Below are 11,170 nucleotides of genomic sequence, written 5' to 3'. Positions count from 1 at the left end.
TATTAAGATCGGCCCGCTGGTTTTGAAGATATTCAAGGATTTGTGTTTTCGGGCCATTTCCGTGCGCTCCGAGATAAAAATTTCACAAGTAAAAATACAAGTCCAGGGGTTCTTAGATGACCCCATATTTTTTTGATGCAGATCGATGGACGGGGTCTATGCGAACCTAACGCACCATGTCCTTTGAAAATCTGCAAGGACATGCCTAAGTTATGGCCATTTTTCCTTGCAATAATGGCAACATATATATTTTTTTCCAGTTTATTTTTTAAATGTTTTTTTATCTTTACAGACTAACAAATTAAGGACTACAATGATCTCCTATACCTCCACGACTGACACAGGAAATTTTTCCAGGATCAACCTTTAATTAGGCCAGATATACTTATTTTATGTTTGAATAAGCTAAAATTATAATTATTGATCAATTTTTATAATTTTAATACATAAAAAGCAAAATTGTTGTAAATATGAACATAAATAAATCAATTATTTACAATTAAAGAAGAAAATCCTGTTTTTTATTCAAAAAATCCGAAATCTACGGTCTTTAGACAAATTTCATTGCATACCCAAAAGGGGCGTCTGTTGGCAACCGCTGGCTGCCGAGATTTTTCTTAAAATCTGCCAAAATACCAGGCGAACAGAAATGCCCAGAAGGTCGACAAAAAATATTTTTGGCTGGCGAAAAAATTTCATTGCATACCCAAAAGGGGCGCCCTCGTCGCCGGTTGGGTTCTTGCGCATTTTGCAAGAACTTGGTCCTATAGGTTCGCTAGGACTATCTCCATGGTATGGAATAACCAAGGATTTATATGTCAACTAGGTACCAACATTTGCGACTATTTTCTGATTGTAAACAAACTTAAAAACACAAATTCTTTAATGCTTTTCCATGGAAATAACAACGCGGCGATTATGTTCGGCGGAATTATGTCGCTTTAAGGCGTCAAATTTCCGATGATCTTTTAAAGACATAATTGATTGTTGATTATATGTTGTCCATGGGCATGGCAGATTAGACTGAAAAATACAGAATATAGAATGTATTAGTTTGCATAAAACAAATTGGTTAAAATACGATTGATTTTTTGAAAGACATACCTTTTAGCAATCGTGAAAGACTTTAAATAGACAGCAGAACAAAATTTTAATTCAATACCGATCGTGATTTGGCAACAAACTATCATTTCTTTAAATGACTATTCATTGTATGGATTAACCAATCACATATGTCATCTAGGTACCAACGATACTGAGAATTGTACTGTCCACGGGCGTGACAGAATTGGCTACAAGACAAAATGAAAAATTTTATGCAAACTTAAATATATGAGTCCGATCTTGCACGTACCTTATGGCGTACCTAGTAGGATTTGTGACTTTTAACCTCGGCCATTTTGGTCATAATTCAGAATGGAATTTGAAAAATCAAGGTTATCCAGGTACCAACGATATTGAATGTTTTCTTATCCATGGCAGATTTGGCTGACAAATAAAAAATACAAAATGATTTAGTATTTTGATAGTTTTGAATGGCTCTCTATCTGTTAAATTATGTTGAATTGGCGCACAGAAAATTGAGCAAGCAGACCTTTAAACCGAGTGAGAGCGTTTCCAAGGTAGATAACTTACAACTAGTCACATGCAAGCATACATACATACATATGTGGATATCACTTGAGAGCAAAATATGCACGTATGTATGTAGGTGCACATGACTGCAAGTACGTTATCTTCTTATTCATCGCGCTCTCACAAATTTTAACGAAGCAAAACATTCTTTATTTTCTGATAAACTTTGAATGGGATGTTTATTACATTTTGGTCAAACTTTTCAATACGATTTTTTGCTGTGTCAGTACTCCAGATGCGTACGACTCAAAATATATATACCATACGCAATACGCACGGTAATTGCGCGAGAATTTTCACTTCTTATATTTTTGAACAGCTTAACACGACTGCCGGCAATTAACCAAAACGAAATTATGTTGCGCAGACGAGAAGTGGACAAGAAACTGAAGTGAGCGCCAGTCAAAGCTAGATATATTACAAGCAATCACACACATGCACAAATAGACAACATGCAGAGACAATCGTCAAAAATGTTCAGATATATGTGTGATTGTCCATTATCTACATACATATTCGGGAAAGATCCCGAATTTTTGTGAGCCGCAGCACGACTTGCTCTAACTTCTCTATTCCTCCTTTGTGTTCGCTCGCGCAATTAAGTTTTATGCAAGCAATCACAGAAATCTGCACAGGCAGGCATCGCCGACTATAAGTATGTAGGCATGCGCACATGCGCTTTTCGCTTTTAGACTCGCGCTCACGCAATTCGTTTATTAATGCCAATAGTTTTAGGCTGTGCAAGTCCAGCTAGGTATTTCATTCTAAATGGTGCCCTTACAAATAATAATCGATTTTACATACTATAACTCACAGCATGGCATCATGCCATATCGACTAAACAGAATAAAGTTGTACAGATCCAAAGCGAACCAAAATACCGGCGCTCAGAAAATAGAGCAGACAAACAACCAGGCAACCAATTATTGATTGGACCAATCAGCGATCAGCACCAAAAAGAGTCGTGAGTGCATGAGCGTAGGAAGATAAATGACAGCGAACACACGCACAAACAGGTGACTCGTTATCTCTGACTTTGGCGCTCTCAGCGCATACGTCTGTTTGTGTGGGTGTGCATGCTGGTCAATGTGTCGCAAAGTTCTCACTCGAATTTTGGTCGTTTGCTTATTTGCTGTGCGCCGGGTTTTTCGTCTGCTCGCGGCACTCACAATTTAACACTCTGTTAATTTGAACCCTGTAGTCAATGCCGTTCAAGCAGGCTGACGCATCTATAATTTGTTGTAACCCACTTTTATAAAATTAAACTGTGTCAGAAAATTAGAAGTTCCTGGCCCGAATGAATGTGGAAAGGTATATTCCAGAAGCGGCCTCTATGTATATTTCAATTTAATTCTTTGCTTCTTAGGAATTTTCTTAAATAAAATGTAGCTAAACTAAAAAAAAACTTGTCTTAAATATGATATTAACAGACACCGCCACACAAACAACCATTCGACAACTCTTAATGGTTATCATATTTATAACTAAACAGCGATATGTATTAAAGAATGTTCAATGGGTCAAGGCTCCATTGCGCATGCACATAAATAAATATATTTATATATATATATATATACTTATTTTCTCTTTGCCTACGACATACACACATGGGATGCATAAGTAGATAATGCACCAGCACGAGTATACACAAACATACGTTCATATTGAGCAATTATCTCTGCATACATACATATGTTTGGGTGTGTGTTTCCTAACATGCTGTGTACATGTGTGTGTATGCGTGTGTGTGGTTGTTTATGCGTTATCTGCCTTTGGATGGCGCGCACACGAAGAATATTTTATCTTGAGATCATTTGCTTGCTCTAATTTCTGTGCGCCGAATTTATTGTCTCCTTTGCACTCGCGCGAATTAGTTCTGAGTTAATTTGATTGATTTTCACTCTCAGCTGAAGACTCTGCATAGCCGCATTTGGCAATTGCTGGTTGTGTGAGAGTATAATCTATGTTAAATATGCAGGATTATTTTGTTTAATACATTGAAAAGACCACATTGAAAAATATATCCCTTAGATAGGTTGGTGTTTTTGAAATCAATTGGAATAAAATAGTAATGCAACCACTTGCCTTTTATTTTAACTAATTTGGTCAGAGGTATTTTATTTTATTGTACTTGGCGTATTTAACAGTTGCCCATAAGGAATGGGCTCTAATAAACCTGCTGTAGAATAAATATCAAGTTTGTCAACTTAACGACAAGCAAAGCAGAGTTACAGTTCTTACGATGGTTTCTCGGCGCACAGGAATTATAACAAGCAAATTATATCAAGATAAATTCTTCTTTTGAGCAATATACAATACATAAATTCGTGTGTGCGCCATTCGTAGGTAGCCACACACAAATGTAAGTATGTATCACTTAAGAAAACACACACCCAATCATATGTATGCAGAGATAATCGCCAAAAATGTATATACACATATATATGTTATATATATATACAGAGATACATATGTGCATATACAAGTGCAGTCCGCTAATAGCTCAAAAAGAGACTTGCTCTATGTGCTGTGCCCCTTTTTGTTGAATCCGCGTTGCCTTCGCGTCAATTGAACCCCAATAGTCAATAAGATGTTCACCTTCATTTGACTCGTGAAACTCTACAGAAAATAGTGATCAAAAATATTGTATAAGTGTCGAAAGGGAATAAAACCGCTTAAGAGATATTTCTCGACAAGCCTGACAATTTTAAACAGTCCTTAAAAGCGATTTGATAAAATATGGATTGGATTGGATGCTGCAACAACCTATAAAAACAGTATATTAATGAAACGTACTAAGTCAAATAAAACTGTCATGTGACATACGTGTAAATGTTTTGTGTCGAGCTTCAGTTAGCTCCGTAGCTAGGAATGACATCTAAGATAATTCAAGAGTACAAGTAGGCTGGGAAATTTCGAAACACGTGTTTTGATTTATAAGAATTTAATTTCAGCAGATTTCGTTGCTATCGAACTCCAATTTAATCACTTAAGAAAGATGTCTTTCAAATTTTGGCTTTGCTTAACAATCGTATCTTTGGCCGTAGCGCATACATACGTCTACACGGATCTCTTAAGACAGACCAAAAAGTCGGGCTTGGCCAGTTATATGACGGACATGTGGTATAGCGTGACGGACGCCTGGGAACAGTTCAAGCTTCAGCTGAAATGGAAGCTGGAAACGGGCCAAAAGTTAGCAATACATGTCCAGAAGACCCTGGCCGAAATACGGGAGAAACGGGAAAAATTGAGGGTCAAAAAAAGTTTTAAATCTGGTTAAAAAAGGTCAACATTAAAATTGCCCTCGTATTTAACTTGTTTTTCGTTTGTGCAGAGCTAAATATTATGTATGTAGTAAAAAGTAAAGAAAGAGATTTTCATTTAATTAATTGCAAATACTTTGGCTGACAGCTGCAAAATCGAGCACCAATGAAAAACTGTGAAAAGTGGACGCGTTTAATTGGAATTTTCAATTAGGCAATGACCAAATGTAGCTTGCCAAAAGATAAACTTTTGTTCTGTGTGTGTGTGTTCATTGACTTTGACCCTTTGACAACGTGCGAATAGAAATTCAAGTAATTGGCGAACGAAGTTGGGTATGAAGTAAATAAAATCTATAATAGCATCATGCACAGTAGTTCTCTCTAATCTTAGTTGCCACAAAAATCTCGACAGCTGCGCTTCATTGGTGCTCAATGAAATTTCATGACCATTGGGGTCTCCAGGAACTACACTCCCGGCGTGCATAGTTGAGCGGGGGCAAGCCGCAAACAATGCTAAAGTTAATTGCTCGTCCGACTTACAACCCCAGCGAGGGCAACTAGCACAACTTGAGCCCCCCAGCACAATTGCTCTTATAAGACGCCTGCAAATCGCAGCAAATTGCGCAGCAGTCGTCGGGCAATCCTGTCGAGAAGCCAGTCAAAAAAATCGGAACAATCTTCAAGGGGCTCGCCTGGTATGGAATGGGAGAAGCATTTAGTTGCCTTCCGGCTTTCTAATGGGAGTGCCAATATTTGTCAGCTGCTGACAATTGCAGGCACTTTTGTGGGCTGCTAATTTCTGTCGGAGCAGTCAATTAAATTTTCGGCAAGGACTCGGCTGACATCTTCAACTTTCGGGATTAAAACGGCGCCAAATGAATAAATGATGGGGCATGAATGTCAATCAGGGTTAAGCATCGGAAATGAAGACAAACAATCGCTACAAAATGAATGGACACAAATTGAAATACGAGCAAAGCCCCAGCACCGACGGGGCGTATGGCACTGATGGGGCTGACGGGGCTGACGGGAGGGCGTTGCAAACTTCACTACTGATGAGTCATGTTGGGCCGGGGCGACAATGCCATTAGTGAACTCTCTGTGCGGCGCTGCGCTGCGCCGCGCGGCGCGGGGTGGCATAAATTATTAGCTAAAACCACGCCCACAAATTGATAAAGTTTTCCCTCGCCCACTAACAATACTAATGACAGTTGCTGCAAAAGTTTTTCGGGCATCCGAAATCGATTTTAATGGCATCGCAAATAACGCAATGGAAATATCGTCTGTAAATTTGGCAAGCTGAGAAAACATTTGAGTTCTTTATGTAGTGCCTATCGAAGGGGTGGCTAGGGCTAAAGGTGGCGGATGGGAATAGGCTAAACAAAGTTCGAACTGCAAATGAATTGAGTTTGATGGTGAAAATGTTGTAAAATTTTATAGTTATCGCTGGCAATTTGATGAAATGCGCAACTAGATAGGCTCCACAAATAGAGTGCTACGGCAAAGTGCTGCGAGAAAGCAGCCCGACTATGAAATACCCAGCCCTTACCCAACAAAGGGTGTAGAGTTGACTTTACTGACGGTGGCTTAATGTATAACATTTAATATAATTTCTCAACAAGGGGAGACTAAGCTTCAAATTGTTAAAAATAATAAACCAAACTGGGGTGCTATCTATTACGAAATATTGCACAAACATAATACGCCATTTGTGCTACCATTGATGGGTATAAAAAGTAAGCGCATAACTCAGCGAACTGATTGGGCAGCCTTTCAACTTTGCGGGTTTATGGATAAAGTTGGGGCTTTTAGTGGTGCCGCATAAATTTCTGTGTTTCCATAGATGTATTCAAATGTGAATCGTATGATGAAACAGGCTACAAATTTTAATGCACGAATGCCATAAAAGGCGAGCACTGATGAGACCTCACGCTGTGCTGTAAAGTGAAACTAAACTAAACTAAACTTAACTCAACTCAACTCCACTGAGCTGAGCCGAGCCGAGCCGGGGATAGCTGCCTTAGGAAACTACTTGTGATCAGGGGCAATGGGCTAAGACCAGTAATCGCCAGTTGGGCGCCACAAAGATATGCTCGTAAAGCATGCAGCAGGTGGCCAAAAAGTTGTTTTTGCCACGTTCAGTAATTAAAGCCACTGCCACAAAGGCTGTCAGCGTGTGGTCACAATCCATGCGCCGCATGGGTGGTGAGGCAGGAATGGTAGCCACTGGCCTTAATCTGATTTATGTTGCGGTTTCGACTGGCGCGTGCTTCCCTTAATTGTCATAATTTCTTTTTAGCGCCCAAAGCTGTCGAAATGAGAAGGGCAACGGGCAGTCAGAGCAGCTCTCATTGAAGAAAGGAACAAAGGGGAAAATGGGAGGGCAGCATAAAATGATTCAATTCCAAAGCGGCAAATAAAAATAACTGACCCTCTGAGATACAAATGCAAACATGTATTTCTATATGGAATACAGTAAACATTTATTGTGCCATAAATTCTTCGAGTCTGTCGGTCTTGATATCCAGGAGATGCCTTCTACTGGATTTAACATATATTTACACAACTTTTACATAACTTTTTGATATTAAAATATGGTTACAGGGTATACAAGTCATAAGAAAGCTTAATGTAGCTATACTGTTTCTAATGCCAGCAGCTCTTGGTAAGCTACTCGGCAATCATTGACCAAATATTTCATCTTGAAAAGCTCTTAAAATCTCTGCCGCACATCTAGTTTAGCCATTGGCCTTTCGGCATAATTTATTTGCCATTTGTTTCACAGTTGGTGCGACCTTTTTTAAATGGAACCATGAAATTTGTAAGTGTCGCCTGTCTCTCATCAAGGTACCGTAAAATTCTAGCCGGAACCTGAACGCCTCCGCCCCCACTCTAGGGACTAGACACCCCACCTCTGAACGAGCTGAACTTCTACGACCGTGGCTAATGAAAAGAAATATTAAATTCTCACGTTCCAAGGCAGGGCAACAACAAAAGACAAAACAAAAAAAAGGAACTGAAAACGCTCCAGGCATAATACAAAACCTGAGCAGAACTTCACTCTCATAGTACACAAAAGGTAAATAAAAATTGCAGCAGCGAGTCATTGGGAACTGTAAGAGCTGCGAGTTGAGAGCTGGGAGCAGGGAGCTGGGACTTGTACTATGGGCTGACCTTTGCCAAAGTCCCAGTCTCAGTCCCAGTCCCAGTGCCAGTCCCAGTCCCAGTCGCAGTTTCAGACTTACTCGAAGTCGAAGGCGAAGTCAGTCAGCCATTGAGCCAGTCAGCGAGTCGAGCAGCATCCTCAGCCCACGTCGCCGACTGCATCGTTAAAGTCCAAAGGCAAAATAAAACGTGATTCATGTTACTTATCACCCGCACAGCATCGCCAGGCCCGCTCCGGCCAGGCCAGGCCACCAGTCACCACTCTCAATAAGCAGCACAATGCTTTCCCGGTCTTGCTCTGGGTCTGGGTCTGAGTCTGGGTCTGGGCCCCGGCTCAGTCCCCGCCGCTGCGCCGCTGTAGCCATAAGTTTCAAGCCAAAACTTGCCCTGTGGCATATGAGGTCGCCATCGCAATCTTCACTGGTTGCTGCTGCTGCTGCTGCTGCTGCTGATGCTGATGCTCATGTTGATGTACTTCATCAATGCCTTTCGTTTGCTCGTTTCGTTGGCTCATTCTGGCGAATTGTTCTCTAGACGCTGGCGACGCTTTAATAACGTCAAAACAATTTTGAAATTTATGCTCACGACCTTTGCGAAGTGCCCTTTATGATGAAGTCTCATTCGGCCCGAATGCCTGCCTTCCGCTATGATCATGCTTTGTCGCCCCCCACACTTCTTTGTGTACTATCATTGTCTCATTATCAATTCGCTTGCTGATTTTTCGTATTTTGAAATATTGCTTTCGAGCAAACTTAGTTTTCTATTTGCTTTAGCTGCAAAATTTACCAGCAGCTCATTAATGAGCATTGTGCCATAGATTTGATTAGGCTGACCTATCTTTCTAATGGTTCACATGACAAATGTTCAATTGAAAAATATTACACGGGAGGTTTCACAGTCTTAAAGGTATAGGTTTTTTGGCAGAAAGTGGAAAAAGAATATATCCTTTTTCGATTCTTTGAGCCTAGTTGCAGCTTTCGCGCATCTCTGCTGATTTTCTTAGTAACAAGTTTTAGAACATTCTCAAAGTTTTTTTTTTTAAGTTGCAGTAAGAGTTTGATTAGTTTCACGATGATTTGCAGCCCACAGGATTTGGTATGCACATTTGCATCATACACACCGCAAAGTTGTGCCCACTAGTTTACTTAAACAGTGTGGCACAAATTCAGACTAAACGCCCTATCGCCCTATCGCCTGTCAGTGGCAGCTTTGGCTTTGTGGCAACTTTCTGGGTCGGCTTGGCGAGTCGGCGAGTCGGTGAGTCGGGGCAAGTCGATGTGGCAGAAAAAGTTAAGCCAACTGTTTGCTAGTCACGTTCGTCTTGATAACTTGTCGCCAGCTGGAAATCTTCAAATCATGCGACAATGTCGCCAAATCCGCAACCAAGTGTTGCAACATGGCTGTATTGTTGCACACAGCTATTAATGCCGGTGCCATTGCCAGCTCCACTAACGCCTCCGGGCCACGAACGCTTCAAAACGTCAACCATCAAACGAAGCTTAGGCGCACTGAGCCATGCAACCGCCACAGCCAATGCCAACGCCAACGCCACCGCCACAACCACTGCGACTGCGACTGCGACTGCGACTATGACTGCATCCTTATCCGCATCCTCTACAGATCCACGCCTGCCAGCGTATGTCATCCCTACATTTTGGCCACATTTTGGCCGCCAACTCGCGGCTTGACTTTGGAATTATGCAAAACGACTTCAGCTGGCAAAAAAAAAAAAAACTATATGGAGACACTTTCATGCCGAAATTCTAATGCACTGCAGTTTTCAGTTGAGTTATAATATCAACAATATTAAAGATTAGATATCTAAAAGTTACTTTCCTCGAGTTGACAAAATGTCTACTTTACTTCTCAAATTACGTAACCAATCATTATTATAAGTAAGTAATTATAAGTAATAATATATAAATAAATGATAATAATAATAATAATAATTAAAATAAAAGTTATTATATTAATAATAATGTAGTAATAGGGTAATAATAAAAAATTATAATAATAGTAATAATAATAATAATGCAGTTATATTAATCACTTTTGAATTATGAAATAAAAATAATTATTACAAATTATGATATTAATAAGAATTAAAATAATAGGTAGTAATAGTGATAATAATTATCAACAAATTATTCTTAACAATATTAAATTAATTTACAAAAATCATGGCAATAATTAAAATAAGGCTAATAATGTTATTAATTGGAGCAATAATATATAATAAGCCAAGATCAGCTAGTTTCAACTGCCTTTCAAATCGCTTCTAGATCCCCTCATACCCTGCGTCCATCCAAGTTGTGGGCTATAACGAGCTCAACACTTTCGTGGACGCTCTCGCAGCAGTTGATGCTGCTAATGTAGTGGCCGTGCATGGGATTTAAGTAAGTACCAGCCCAGCGGATGGCATGGAGGAGCATGGCTCAGCCCAGTGCTTGGCTGCTTAGGTGCCACCTCCACTTCTAACTCGGCCTCGACTTATACATGATAATCGTGCCCCGCAGACATTTAGCATGGCATCCATCCAGAGCATTCAACGTCGCTGCCAACCGCTTTTGGCGTAACTAATTTTTCTCTTGTGTTTTCCATTTATGTTTTTCTTTCCTTTTTTCATTTTTTTTTTCTCATTTTTGTTTTTGTGTCTTTTCAAGTTGCCAGTTTGAACCTTCTGCGGCTGCTGCATTATGCATTTTGCTCAGCTGAAAGCAGCCGAAACGTGTTGTTGCCCCGCATTGTTGCAAGCGCTAAGCAATGTTTACGCTTGCAACATTTATTTTGCATGGCAGATGCCCTGCCTTTGTCTTTGCCCCGCCACACGCTCCCACCCTGCAACAGCTACCCACTTTGCCACGGTAATGCCAATTTGGTGCACTTCACTCTGTCTCTCTCCCTGGCAGCTGCTGTTGTTGCTGATGTTGTTCTTCTAAATAGCTCGCAGGCGTTAGCTTCTTTGGTCGCTGTTGTTTTGCACCAGGTTGCCAGTCCCCCCACCGTGCCCCTCTACTCAAGCACGCTGCCGCACTGCGCTCCCTTATCGTTGAGCGGAGTTGAGTGAACTTCGTAGTTTTTTGTGCCTTGAAGCAAATTGAGTGATT

The 11,170-nt window shown here is 40.4% G+C and overlaps 2 long non-coding RNA genes across 2 annotated transcripts in view; one reads left to right on the top strand and one right to left on the bottom strand.

Moving 5' to 3' along the window:
- Window positions 1-492: 492 nt before the first annotated feature.
- Window positions 493-11,170, bottom strand: part of LOC116650630 (uncharacterized) — a 33,646-nt gene continuing 22,968 nt past the window's right edge. The window contains exons 2-4 of the long non-coding RNA XR_004303640.2: window positions 1,355-1,488; window positions 1,105-1,292; window positions 493-1,023 (exon numbers count right to left, since the gene is read on the bottom strand). This is a non-coding gene — a long non-coding RNA (uncharacterized lncRNA). The remainder of the gene's footprint in view (window positions 1,024-1,104; window positions 1,293-1,354; window positions 1,489-11,170) is intronic.
- Window positions 4,544-6,572, top strand: LOC138911127 (uncharacterized). Its single transcript, XR_011416464.1, has 3 exons — window positions 4,544-4,982; window positions 5,047-5,231; window positions 5,290-6,572. It is a non-coding gene; the product is annotated as an uncharacterized lncRNA (long non-coding RNA).

The sequence above is a fragment of the Drosophila virilis genome, chromosome 3 (genome assembly GCF_030788295.1).
Source record: "Drosophila virilis strain 15010-1051.87 chromosome 3, Dvir_AGI_RSII-ME, whole genome shotgun sequence".
NCBI classification, from domain to species: domain Eukaryota; kingdom Metazoa; phylum Arthropoda; class Insecta; order Diptera; family Drosophilidae; genus Drosophila; species Drosophila virilis.
This window is presented reverse-complemented; position numbering and strand designations above follow the sequence as displayed.